Source organism: Oncorhynchus nerka, linkage group LG4 (genome assembly GCF_034236695.1).
Source record: "Oncorhynchus nerka isolate Pitt River linkage group LG4, Oner_Uvic_2.0, whole genome shotgun sequence".
Taxonomy (NCBI): domain Eukaryota; kingdom Metazoa; phylum Chordata; class Actinopteri; order Salmoniformes; family Salmonidae; genus Oncorhynchus; species Oncorhynchus nerka.
The window spans coordinates 98,892,477-98,908,577 of NC_088399.1; positions in this window are offsets into that span (position 1 = coordinate 98,892,477).

A 16,101-nucleotide genomic window follows, 5' to 3' on the forward strand; every position below is an offset into this window, starting at 1 on the left:
CTGTCTATATCTATATATCTGGAGAGTACTCTATATCCCCTGTCTACATCTATATATCTGAGAGTACTCCTATATCCCCTGTCTATATCTATATATCTGGAGAGTACTCCTATATCCCCTGTATATATCTATATATCTGGAGTGTACTCCTATACCCCCTGTCTATATCTATATATCTGGAGAGTACTCCTATATCCCCTGTATATATCTATATATCTGGAGAGTACTCCTATATCCCCTGTCTATATCTGGAGAGTACTCCTTCCCCTCTCTCTCTCTCTCTCTCTCTCTCTCTACTCTCTCTATTCTCTCTCTCTCTCTCTACTATCTCTATGCTCTCTCTCTCTCTCTACTCTCTGTCTATCTCTCGCTCTCTCTACTCTCTCTATTCTCTCTCTCTACTCTCTGTCTGTCTCTCTCTCTCTCTCTCTCTCTACTGTCTCTCTAATCTCTCTACTCTCTGTCTCTCTCTCTCTCTCTGTCTCTCTCTCTCTCTCTCTCTATTTTCTCTCTCTCTCTACTCTGTCTGTCTCTCTCCCTCTCTCTACTCTCTCTCTCTCTCTACTCTCTGTCTGTCTCTCTCTCTCTCTCTCTCTCTCTACTCTCTCTCTAATCCCTCTACTCTCTATCTCTCTCTCTCTCTCTCATTCAATTCAATTCAATTCAAGGGGATTTATTGGCATGGGAAACATATGTTAACATTGCCAAAGCAAGTAAAGTAGAGAATATACAAAAGTGAAATAAACAATACAAATTAACGGTAAATATTACACTCACAGAAGTTCCAAAAGAATAAAGACATTTCAAATGTCATATTATGTACATATAAAGTGTTGTAACAAAGTGTTGTAAGGATCTCTCTTTCTCTGTCTCTAGCTTCCTTCCTCCTTTTATCTCCCTCAGTCTCCTTCCGTATCACTGTCTCCCCTTCTTGCCTGAGAGCTGTTGTATCCACAAGTGGAAATCCACCAAATCCTCTTGCGATAAAATCACACCTCCACACATCTCCACACACACCTCCACACACACACCTCCACACACACACATCTCCACACACACACCTCCACACACACACCTCCACACACACCTCCACACACACTCCACACACCTCCACACACACCTCCACACACACCTCCACACACACTCCACATACCTCCACACACCTCCACACACCTCCACACACCTCTCCACCACACACACTCCACACACCTCCACACATCTCCACACACACCTCCACACACACCTCCACACACCTCCACACACCTCCACACACACACCTCCACACACCTCCACACACCTCCACACACACCTCCACACACACCTCCACACATCTCCACACATACCTCCACACACCTCCACACATACCTCCACACACACCTCCACACACACCTCCACGCACCTCCACACACACCTCCACACATCTCCACACACCTCCACACACACCTCCACACACACCTCCACACACCTCCACACACCTCCACACACCTCACACACACCTCCACACACACCTCCACACACCTCCACACATACCTCCACAAACACCTCCACACACACCTCCACACACCTCCACACACACCTCCACACATACCTCCACACACACCTCCACACATACCTCCACACACCTCCACACACCTCCACACACACCTCCACACACACACCTCCACACATACCTCCACACACACCTCCACACACACACTCCACACACCTCCACACATCTCCACACACCTCCACACACCTCCACACACCTCCACACACCTCCACCTCCACACACCTCCACACACACCTCCACACACCTCCACACACCTCCCACACACCTCCCACACATACCTCCACACACACCTCCACACATACCTCCCACACACACCTCCACACACCACACACCTCCACACACCTCCACACACCTCCACACACACCTCCACACACACCTCCACACACACCTCCACACATACCTCCACACCTCCACACCTCCACACACCTCCACACACCTCCACACACACCTCCACACACCTCCCACACCTCCACCTCCACACACACCTCCACACACACCTCCACACACCTCCACACACCTCCACACACACCTCCACACACACCTCCACACACCTCTCAACACACCTCCACACACCTCCACACACACCTCCACACACACTTTCCACCACACACCTCCACACACACCTCCACACACCTCCACACACCTCCACACACTCCTCCACCTCCACACACCACACACCTCCACACACACCTCCACACACCTCCACACACCTCCACACACCTCCACACACACCCCACACACCTCCACACACCTCCACACACCTCCACACACCTCCACACACCTCCACACACCTCCACACACACCTCCACACACCTCCACACACCTCCACACACCTCCACACACCTCCACACACCTCCACACACCTCCACACATCTCCACCTCCACACCTCCACACACACCTCCAAACACCTCCACACACACCTCCACCTCCACACACCTCCACACACCTCCAAACACCTCCACACACCTCCACACACCTCCACACACCTCCAAACACCTCCACACACCTCCCACACACACCTCCAAACACCTCCACACACACCTCCAAACACACACACCTCCACACACCTCCACACACCTCCACACACCACCTCCACACACCTCTCCACACACACCTCCACACACACCTCCACACACCTCCACACACCTCCACACACCTCCACACACCTCCACACACCCTCCACACACCTCCACACACACCTCCACACACCTCCACACACCTCCACACACCTCCACACACCTCCACACACACCTCCCACACCTCCCACACCTCCACACACACCTCCACACACCTCCACACCTCCACACACCTCCACACCTCCACACCTCCACACACACCTCCAAACACCTCCACACACCTCCACACACACCTCCACACACACCTCCACACACCTCCACACACCTCCACACACACCTCCCACACACACCTCCAAACACCTCCACACACACCTCCACACACCTCCACACACCTCCACACACACCTCCAAACACCTCCACACACACCTCCACACACACCTCCACACACACCTCCACACACCTCCACACACCTCCACACACACCTCCAAACACCTCCACACACACCTCCACACACCTCCAACACACCTCCACACACCTCCACACACCTCCACACACCTCCACACACACCTCCACACACCTCCACACACCTCCCACACACCTCCACACACCTCCACACACACCTCCACACACCTCCACACACACCTCCACACACCTCCACACACCTCCACACACCTCCACACACCTCCACACACACCTCCAAACACCTCCACACACCTCCACACACCTCCACACACACCTCCTCCACACACCTCCACACACACCTCCAAACACCTCCACACACCTCCACACACCTCCACACCTCCACACACCTCCACACACACCTCCAAACACTCCACACACCTCCACACACCTCCACACACCTCCACACACCTCCACACACACCTCCACACACCTCCACACACCTCCACACACCTCCACACACACCTCCACACACCTCCACACACCTCCTCCACACCTCCACACCTCCACACACCTCCACACACCTCCACACACCTCCACACACCTCCACACACACCTCCAAACACCTCCACACACCTCTCCACACACCTCCACACACCTCCACACACCTCCACACACCTCCACACACACCTCCCACACCTCACCTCCACACACACCTCCACACACCTCCACACACCTCCAACACCTCACCTCCACACACCTCCACACACACATCTCCACACACCTCCACACACCTCCACACACTCCACACACACCTCCACACACCTCCCACACACCTCACACACACCTCCACACACCTCCACACACACCTCCACACACCTCCACACACACCTCTCCACACACCTCCACACACCTCCACACACCTCCACACACACCTCCACACACACCTCCACACCTCCACACACCTCCACACACACTTCCACACACCTCCACACACCTCCCACACACCTCCACACACACCTCCACACACACCTCCACACACCTCCACACACCTCCACACACACCTCCACACACTCCTCCACCTCCACACACCTCCACACACCTCCACACACTCTCCACACACACCCACACACACCTCCACCTCCACACACACCTCCACACACACCTCCACACACTCCACACACACCTCCACACACCTCCACACACCTCCACACACCTCCACACACACCTCCACACACCTCCACACACCTCCACACCTCCACACACTCCTCCACACACCTCCACACACCTCCACACACCTCCCACACACCTCCACACACATCTCCACACACCTCCACACACCTCCCACACACCTCCACACATCTCCACACACCTCCACACACCTCCACACACTCTCCACACACCTCCACCACACACACCTCCACACACACCTCCACACACACCTCCACACACACTCCAAACACCCCACACACCTCCACACACCTCCACACCTCCACACACCTCCACACACCTCCACACACCTCCACACACACCTCCACACACTCCCACACACACCTCCACACACCTCCACACACCTCCACACACCTCCACACACCTCACACACACCTCCACACACACCTCCACACACACCTCCACACACCTCCAAACACCTCCACACACCTCCACACACACCTCCACACACTCCACACACCTCACACACCTCCACACACCTCCACACACCTCACAAACACCTCCCACACACCTCCAAACACCTCCACACACACCTCCACACACCTCCAAACACCTCCACACACACACTCCACACACCTCCAAACACCTCCACACACCTCCAAACACCTCCACACACACCTCCACACACACCTCCACACACACCTCCACACACCTCCACACACCTCCACACACCTCCACACACCTCCACACACACCTCCACACACCTCCAAACACCTCCACACACCTCCCACACACCTCCACACACACCTCCACACACCTCCAAACACCTCCACACACCTCCACACACCTCCACACACACCTCCACACACCTCCACCTCCACACACCTCCACACACTCCAAACACCTCCACACACACCTCCACACACACCTCCACACACACCTCCACACACACCTCCACACACACACTCTCACACACCTCCACACACACCTCCACACACACCTCCACACACCTCCAAACACCTCCACACACCCCTCCCACACACCTCCACACACACCTCCACACACCTCCAAACACTCCACACACCTCCACACACCTCACACACACCTCCACACATCTCCACACACCTCCACACACCTCCACACACACCTCCACACACACCTCCACACACCTCCCACCTCCACACACCTCCACACATCTCCACACACCTCCACACACCTCCACACACACCTCCACACACACCTCCACACACCTCCACACACCTCCACACACACCTCCACACACCTCCACACACACCTCCACACACACCTCCACACATCTCCACACACCTCCACACACCTCCACACACCTCCACACACACCTCCACACACCTCCACACACCTCCACACACACCTCCACACACACCTCCACACACCTCCACACACACCTCCACACACCTCCACACACACCTCCACACATACCTCCACACACACCTCCACACACCTCCACACACACCTCCACACACACCTCCACACACACCACACATACCTCCACACACACCTCCACACACCTCCACACACACCTCCACACACCTCCACACACCTCCACACACCTCCAAACATCTCCACACACCTCCACACACACCTCCACACATCTCCACACACCTCCACACACACCTCCACACACACCTCCACACACCTCCACACACACCTCCACACACCTCCACACACACCTCCACACACACCTCCACACACCTCCACACACCTCCACACACACCTCCACACACCTCCACACACCTCCACACACCTCCACACACTCCTCCCACACACACCTCCACACACACCTCCCACACCTCCACACACCTCCACACACCTCCACACACACACCTCCCACACACCTCCACACACACCTCCACACACTCCTCCACACACCTCCCACACACACACTTCCACACACCTCCACACACACCTCCACACACACCCACCCACACACCTCCACTCTCCACACACCTCCACCCACACCTCCCACACACCTCCACACACCTCCACACACTCCACACACACCTCCACACACACCTCTCCACCACACACCTCCACACACCTCCACACACCTCCACACACTCCTCCACACACACCTCCATTCCACCTCCACACACCTCCACACACCTCCACACACCTCACACACACCTCCACTCTCCACACACTCCTCCAAACACCTCCCACACCTCCACACACCTCCACACACACCTCCACACACACCTCCAAACACCTCCACACACCTCCACACACACCTCCACACACCTCCACACACCTCCACACACCTCCACACACCTCCACACACCTCCACACACCTCCACACACCTCCACACACACCTCCACACACCTCCACACACCTCCACACACCTCCACACAGCTCCACACACCTCCACACACCCAGAAGAGGTGAAGTGCAGTGGGGTGACATGAGGAATAAATATAATATAATTTATCCAGGTAGCTCTTGTGGAGTCCACACAGAGTGTGCCTGCTTGTGTCAAGACTCAGTTAAGCAGAGATGCGCTCGGCAGTAAATGCTTGAAGACTTTATTGGGCTCCATAAAAAGTGGTCTTGATTCAATCGTTAAAACACATGATCTCATTAACAGGGCTAGTTAAGCACTTCACTCTACTTTCATCTCTCTCTCTCTCTCTCTCTCTGCCTCTCTCTCTCTCTCTCTCTCTATATATATATATATATATATATATATATATATGTGTGTATCTCTCTCTCTCTATATATATATACATATATACATATACATATATATATATCTAATATATATATATCAAATCAAATCAAATCTTATTTGTCACATACACATGGTTAGCAGATGTTAATGCGAGTGTAGCGAAATGCTTGTGCTTCTAGTTCCGACAATGCAGTAATAACCAACAAGTAATCTAACTAACAATTCCAAAACTACTACCTTATAGACACAAGTGTAAGGGGATAAAGAATATGTACATAAAGATATATGAATGAGTGATGGTACAGAGCGGCATAGGCAAGATACAGTAGATGGTATCGAGTACAGTATATACATATGAGATGAGTATGTAAACAAAGTGGCATAGTTAAAGTGGCTAGTGATACATGTATTACATAAAGATGCAGTAGATGATATAGAGTACAGTATATACGTATACATATGAGATGAATGATGTAGGGTATGTAAACATTATATTAGGTAGCATTGTTTAAAGTGGCTAGTGATATATTTACATCATTTCCCATCAATTCCCATTATTAAAGTGGCTGGAGTTGAGTCAGTGTGTTGGCAGCAGCCACTCAATGTTAGTGGTGGCTGTTTAACAGTCTGATGGCCTTGAGATAGAAGCTGTTTTTCAGTCTCTCGGTCCCAGCTTTGATGCACCTGTACTGACCTCGCCTTCTGGATGATAGCGGGGTGAACAGGCAGTGGCTCGGGTGGTTGTCCTTGATGATCTTTATGGCCTTCCTGTGACATCGGGTGGTGTAGGTGTCCTGGAGGGCAGGTAGTTTGCCCCCGGTGATGCGTTGTGCAGACCTCACTACCCTCTGGAGAGCCTTACGGTTGTGGGCGGAGCAGTTGCCGTACCAGGCGGTGATACAGCCCGACAGGATGCTCTCGATTGTGCATCTGTAGAAGTTTGTGAGTGCTTTTGGTGACAAGCCAAATTTCTTCAGCCTCCTGAGGTTGAAGAGGCGCTGCTGCGCCTTCTTCACGATGCTGTCTGTGTGGGTGGACCAATTCAGTTTGTCTGTGATGTGTACGCCCAGGAACTTAAAACTTACTACCCTCTCCACTACTGTATCATCGATGTGGATAGGGGGTTGTTCCCTCTGCTGTTTCCTGAAGTCCACAATCATCTCCTTAGTTTTGTTGACGTTGAGTGTGAGGTTATTTTCCTGACACCACACTCCGAGGGCCCTCACCTCCTCCCTGTAGGCCGTCTCGTCGTTGTTGGTAATCAAGCCTACCACTGTTGTGTCGTCCGCAAACTTGATGATTGAGTTGGAGGTGTGCGTGGCCACACAGTCGTGGGTGAACAGGGAGTATAGGAGAGGGCTCAACGCACCCTTGTGTGGCCCCAGTGTTGAGGATCAGCGGGGAGGAGATGTTGTTGCCTACCCTAACCACCTGGGGGCGGCCCGTCAGGAAGTCCAGTACCCAGTTGCACAGGGCGGGGTCGAGATCCAGGGTCTCGAGCTTGATGACGAGCTTGGAGGGCACTATGGTGTTAAATGCCGAGCTGTAGTCGATGAACAGCATTCTCACATGGGTATTCCTCTTGTCCAGATGGGTTAGGGCAGTGTGCAGTGTGGTTGAGATTGCATCGTCTGTGGACCTATTTGGGAGGTAAGCAAATTGGAGTGGGTCTAGGGTGTCAGGTAGGGTGAAGGTGATATGGTCCTTGACTAGTCTCTCAAAGCACTTCATGATGACGGAAGTGAGTGCTACGGGGCGGTAGTCGTTTAGCTCAGTTACCTTAGCATTCTTGGGAACAGGAACAATGGTGGCCCTCTTGAAGCATGTGGGAACAACAGACTGGTATAGGGATTGATTGAATATGTCCGTAAACACACCAGCCAGCTGGTCTGCGCATGCTCTGAGGGTGCGGCTGGGGATGCCGTCTGGGCCTGCAGCCTTGCGAGGGTTAACACGTTTAAATGTTTTCCTCACGTCGGCTGCAGTGAAGGAGAGTCCGCATGTTTTGGTTGCGGGCCGTGTCAGTGGCACTGTATTGTCCTCAAAGCGGGCAAAAAAGTTATTTAGTCTGCCTGGGAGCAAGACATCCTGGTCCGTGACGGGGCTGGTTTTCTTTTTGTAATCCGTGATTGACTGTAGACCCTGCCACATACCTCTTGTGTTTGAGCCGTTGAATTGAGATTCTACTTTGTCTCTATACTGACGCTTAGCTTGTTTGATTGCCTTGCGGAGGGAATAGTTACACTGTTTGTATTCGGTCATGTTTCCGGTCACCTTGCCCTGATTAAAAGCAGTGGTTCGCACTTTCAGTTTCACGCGAATGCTGCCATCAATCCACGGTTTCTGGTTTGGGAATGTTTTAATCGTTGCTATGAGAACGACATCTTCAACGCACGTTCTAATGAACTCGCTCACCGAATCAGCGTATTCGTCAATGTTGTTGTCTGACGCGATACGAAACATATCCCAGTCCACGTGATGGAAGCAGTCTTGGAGTGTGGAATCAGATTGGTCGGACCAGCGTTGAACAGACCTCAGGGCGGGAGCTTTTTGTTTTAGTTTCTGTCTGTAGGCGTGGATCAACAAAATGGAGTCGTGGTCAGCTTTTCCGAAAGGAGAGCGGGGCAGGGCCTTATATGCGTCAAAGATCTCTTCCAGGCCTGTCTGTTTGACTCCTAATACCTTGGGGAGGAACCTGACCTTAAAGATCTCATCCAGGCCTGTCTGTTTGACTCCTAGTACCTTGGGGAGGAACTTGACCTTAAAGATCTCATCCAGGCCTGTCTGTTTGAATCCAAGTACCTTGGGGAGGGCCCTGACCTTAAAGATCTCATCCAGGCCTGCCTGTTTGATTCCAAGTACCTTGCTGAGGAACCTGACCTTAAAGATCTCATCCAGGCCTGTCTGTTTGACTCCTAGTACCTTGCTGAGGGCCATGACCTTAAAGATCTCATCCAGGCCTGTCAGTTTGACTCTAAGTACCTTGCTGAGGAACCTGACCTTAAAGATCTCATCCAGGCCTGTCCGTTTGTCTCCAAGTACCTTGCTGAGGAACCTGTAATTAACCTCTCTTGGGAGTGGCCAGTATTTTGACTTCGTGATGAAAGCGTGCCCAATGTAAACTGCATGTTACTCAGGCCCAGAAGCTAGGATATGCATATACTTGGTAGATTGGATAGAAAAGACTCTAAGGTTTCTAAAACTTTTACAATTATGTATGTGAGCATAACAGAACTGATATGGCAGGCAAAATCCAGAGGACAACCCCCCCCCCACAAAAAAAATGTCAGCCTACCACTATTTTCAATGGCCATCACTTTTATTATAAGGCCAAGGTCTCCCAGACTGCAGTTCCTAGGGCCTCCACTAGACGGCAACAGTCTTTAGAAAGAGTTTCAGGCTGGTTTTTGGAAAAATGAGCCAGAAATGGTTCTTTTTCTAGGTGGCTTATATGCTGAGGGCCCTGACCTTAAAGATCTCATCCAGGCCTGTTTGACTCTAAGTACCTTGCTTGCTGTGGTGACAATCCTTCTCAGCATATTTCTCTGGCTGACAGTGGAATTGCCAAACCAACAAATTATACAACAAGGTAAAATACTCTCAATGAAAGATTTGTTAAAAAGAGTCAGTATAGTACAGTCTACATTAAAAGATCCCAGCTTTTTGAGAAAGTACAGTCACTGTTGGCTCTGTTTGTAGATCAGGTCTGTACATGTACTCCACGGAAGCTTATTGTCCAAGAGGACACCCAGGTATCTCTATTCCTCTACAATCTCTGTTCTGACCTCTGATATATGTTGCAGAGGTATGGTGTTGTACACTTCCTGAAGTCTATGCACATCTCGTTGGTCTTGTTGGTGTTGAGGACCAAGTGTGATTCCTCACACCACTCTACAAAGTCATCTAGGACCCCGGGCCATGATGTTCCTCGTCATCATGCAACAGGCTGATCAAGGCAGTGTCATCAGCGAACTTAACAAGGTGTCCTGTTAGGATGAAAACTAGTACAACTATTAGTGTACAAGATGTACAGAAGTGGAGACAAAACACATCCCTGAGGAGAGACTGTGTTGGTGGTGGAGTGGAGACAAAACACATCCCTGAGGAGAGACTGTGTTGGTGGTGGAGTGGAGACAAAACACATCCCTGAGGAGAGACTGTGTGGTGGTGGAGTGGGGATGCAACACATCCCTGAGGAGAGACTGTGTTGGTGGTGGAGTGGAGACAAAACACATCCCTGAGGAGAGAATGTAATGTTAAATGAGAGACTGTGTTGGTGGTGGAGTGGAGACAAAACACATCCCTGAGGAGAGACTGTGTTGGTGGTGGAGTGGAGACAAAACACATCCCTGAGGAGAGACTGTGTTGGTGGTGGAGTGGAGACAAAACACATCCCTGAGGAGAGACTGTGTCGGTGGTGGAGTGGAGACAAAACGCATCCCTGAGGAGAGACTGTGTCGGTGGTGGAGTGGAGACAAATGCATCCCTGAGGAGAGACTGTGTTGGTGGTGGAGTGGAGACAAAACACATCCCTGAGGAGAGACTGTGTTGGTGGTGGAGTGGAGACAAAACACATCCCTGAGGAGAGACTGTGTTGGTGGAGGAGTGGAGACAAAACACATCCCTGAGGAGAGACTGTGTTGGTGGTGGAGTGGGGACAAAACACATCCCTGAGGAGAGACTGTGTTGGTGGTGGAGTGGAAACAAAACACATCCCTGAGGAGAGACTGTGTGGGTATTGCGTATATCCGACACGTGGGGACCTATTTTGACTCGCTGAGCATTGGCTCAGGAAGTCCAAAAGCCACAAAACCAGCCCCTAAGGAGAAGTCCCGAATGAGTCTCTTGCCAGAATGTAGGGCTGTGTTGAAGGCAGAAGAAAAGTCAACAAACAGAACCCTGACATGGGATTTGGCTCTAGATGTCTATAGACCATGTTAAGGAGGGTAAGAATGGCATCATCAACTCCTCTGCTAGGCTGATAGGCAAACTGAAATGGGTCAGGAAGCTTCTGGGTGACGCTGAGAATATGACTTTTCACAAGATTCTCAAGGCATTTCATTACTAAGGATGTCAAGGCGACAGGCCGGTCGTCATTCAGCACAGAGGGATTAGATGTTTAGGAATTGGTATAATTATTGAGTTTTCCCACAATACTGGCACGTGTTGCTGGTCGAGTGAGGATTGGAAAATGTCTGTAAAAACACCTGCCAGTTGTTCAGCACAGTGCTTAAACACATGTCCACTTATTTAGTCTGGGCTTTCGTATGCGTTACATCCCCTGAACTACTTCACAACATCAGACTGTTGAACAACAACTCTCTCAAACATTTGTAATGACGCTTCCCTTTGTTTCACCTCCGACACAAAGTTGTCTGATTCAAATCTTGAGAAGAAAACATTCAGTTCATTAGCCATGTTCTGGCCCTCATGTCCCCTAAGGTCAGTACTGGTTTTCTCCTGCCTATGTGTCCCTGGGTCTCCAGGCCACCCTTGTGTTTCCTGAGGAGAGGCTCCTCTCCACCCTTGTGTTTCCTGAGGAGAGGCTCCTCTCCACGCTCGTTTCCTGTTTCCTTGTATGCCTCCTTGTCCAGCTTGTCCTTGTCCTTATCTAGCAGTTCTGTCACTGACCTCACGTTGTACATCTCTTAACCTCATAGTCCGCCCAAACCCGTATGCGGTAGCGTAACTACAGCCTCAAGCTCATTACCATAACGCAACGTTAGCGATTTCTAAAAATCGCAAATGAAATGAAATAAACATGCCTGCTCTCAAGCTTATCCTTTTCTTAAAGCCCTCAGCATAAACTATGTTTTTCCAATGATGTAGTGATTTTAGATGTTTTGATACCCAAGGCTTTTTGTTAGGGAAGATTGACTCAACTGACTCAACACAGAAGTTTACATTAGTCTGAAACAACATCTATGAGTTCATCAAGATCAGAGCTGCTGTCTCAAATACCTCTCACATAGTACAGTCAAACCACCCCTGGAGAACAAATACCTCCCACATGGTACAGTCAAAACACACTGGAGACCAAATACCTCCCACATGGTACAGTCAAAACACCCTGGAGACCAAATACCTCCCACATGGTACAGTCAAAACACCCTAGAGACCAAATACCTCCCCTGGAGACCAAATACCTCCCACATAGTAGTCAAACCACCCTGGAGACCAAATACCTCCCCTGGAGACCAAATACCTCCTACATAGTAGTCAAAACACACCTGGAGACCAAATACCTCCCACATAGTACAGTCCAAACACCCTGGAGACCAAATACCTCCCCTGGAGACCAAATACCTCCTACATAGTAGTCAAAACACACCTGGAGACCAAATACCTCCTACATAGTAGTCCAAACACCCCTGGAGACCAAATACCTCCCACATAGTAGTCAAAACACCCTGGAGACCAAATACCTCCCACATAGTAGTCAAAACACCATGGAGACCAAATACCTCCCACATAGTAGTCAAAACACCCCTGGAGACCAAATACCTCCCCTGGAGACCAAATACCTCCCCTGGAGACCAAATACCTCCCACATAGTAGTCAAAACACCCTGGAGACGAAATACCTCCCACATAGTACAGTCAAACCACCCTGGAGACCAAATACCTCCCACATAGTAGTCAAAACACCCTGGAGACCAAATACCTCCCACATAGTAGTCAAAACACCTTGGAGACCAAATACCTCCCACGTAGTAGTCAAAACACCCCCCTGGAGACCAAATACCTCCCACATAGTAGTCAAAACACCCTGGAAACCAAATACCTCCCACACAGTACAGTCAAAACACCCCTGGGGACCAAATACCTCCCCTGGAGACCAAATACCTCCTACATAGTACAGTCAGACTACCCCTGGAGACCAAATACCTCCCCTGGAGACCAAATACCTCCCCTGGAGACCAAATACCTCCTACATAGTAGTCAAAACACCCCTGGAGACAAGTGATACTGTTGTCATTCCAGATCTGGACAGTTTTAACTGTGGGTTTCTCCCTCTCCAGGAGCCGACAGTAGGTTGGCCTGAGGTAGTTTTAACTGTGGGTTTCTCCCTCTCTAGGAGCCGACAGTAGGTTGGCCTGAGGTAGTTTTAACTGTGGGTTTCTCCCTCTCCAGGAACCGACAGTAGGTTGGCCTGAGGTAGTTTTAACTGTGAGTTTCTCCCTCTCCAGGAGCCGACAGTAGGTTGGCCTGAGGTAGTTTTAACTGTGGGTTTCTCCCTCTCTAGGAGCCGACAGTAGGTTGGCCTGAGGTAGTTTTAACTGTGGGTTTCTCCCTCTCCAGGAGCCGACAGTAGGTTGGCCTGAGGTAGTTTTAGCTGTGGGGTTCTCTCTCTCTAGGAACCGACAGTAGGTTGGCCTGAGGTAGTTTTAGCTGTGGGTTTCTCCCTCTCTAGGAGCCGACAGTAGGTTGGCCTGAGGTAGTTTTAACTGTGAGTTTCTCCCTCTCTAGGAGCCGACAGTAGGTTGGCCTGAGGTAGTTTTAACTGTGGGTTTCTCCCTCTCCAGAAGCCGACAGTAGGTTGGCCTGAGGTAGTTTTAACTGTGGGTTTCTCCCTCTCCAGGAGCCGACAGTAGGTTGGCCTGAGGTAGTTTTAACTGTGGGTTTCTCCCTCTCCAGAAGCCGACAGTAGGTTGGCCTGAGTTAGACCACATTGTGGTCTGATGTCCCCAGGGGAGGTCTGGTGGTGGCAGAAACATATTTGGTATTGTCCCATAGCACAAATCAAGAGTCCTATTTTTCTTAGCGTGACATTTCATCATACTGGTGGTATGTGCGCAGGACTTTGTGCAAGGTACAGTTGTTAAAATACCCTAAAATACATTTTGGTGCATCGGGGGAGATGGATTCCAGTATCTATTTCTAATTATAAATAATCTCTGATGCCTTTGTTATATTAGCTTTCGGTTGAATGTACATGAAGGTAACAAACAATTTGGGTAACTCCCGGGGCAGATAGTAGGGTAGACAGTAGGGCAGATAGTAGGACAGATAGCAGGGTAGATAGAAGGGCAGATAGCAGGGTAGATAGCAGGGTAGATAGTAGGGCAGATAGTAGGGTAGATAGAAGGGCAGATAGTAGGGTAGATAGTAGGGCAGATAGTAGGGCAGATAGTAGGGTAGATAGTAGGGTAGATAGTAGGGCAGATAGTAGGGCAGATAGTAGGGCAGATAGTAGGGTAGATAGTAGGGCAGATAGTAGGGCAGATAGTAGGGCAGATAGTAGGGTAGATAGTAGGGCAGATAGAAGGGTAGATAGTAGGGCAGATAGTAGGGCAGATAGTAGGGCAGATAGTAGGGCAGATAGTAGGGCAGATAGAAGGGTAGATAGTAGGGCAGATAGTAGGGCAGATAGTAGGGCAGATAGTAGGGCAGATAGTAGGGTAGATAGTAGGGCAGATAGTAGGGTAGATAGTAGGGTAGATAGTAGGGCAGATAGTAGGGCAGATAGTAGGGTAGATAGTAGGGTAGATAGTAGGGTAGATAGAAGGGTAGATAGTAGGGCAGATAGTAGGGTAGATAGTAGGGCAGATAGTAGGGTAGATAGTAGGGCAGATAGTAGGGCAGATAGTAGGGCAGATAGTAGGGCAGATAGTAGGGCAGATAGCAGGGTAGATAGTAGGGTCGCAGTGACACAGACATCAGTTCAATGTCGGTGGTACAGAGTCTCTCTCTTACCAGGATCGATTTACACCACTGGTCCCTGACAAGCAGGTCGTGAAGCTTCCCTGTAACCGTCAGATCACAGTCCGCTCTGACCAGAGTGAAGCCGGCCGGCTCCTCTTCTCTGTCCGGGACTCTGTTATCCAGCCAAGTCTCAGTAAATGCCAGCAAACAGGCCTCCCGATATTCGTCTTGGAACATTCGCTGACAGCTCACATACACTTTCCCCCTCAGTGACTCGCTCAAACACCCTCTATCTCTCTCTATGTGTGTATATATGTATCTACAGTTCAGTGACTCGCTCTAACACCCTCTATCTCTCTCTATGTATATATATATCTACAGTTCAGTGACTCACTCACACACCCTCTATCTCTCTCTATGTATATATATATCTACAGTTCAGTGACTCACTCACACACCCTCTATCTCTCTCTATGTGTGTATATATACAGTTCAGTGACTCGCTCAAACACCCTCTATCTCTCTCTATGTATATATATCTACAGTTCAGTGACTC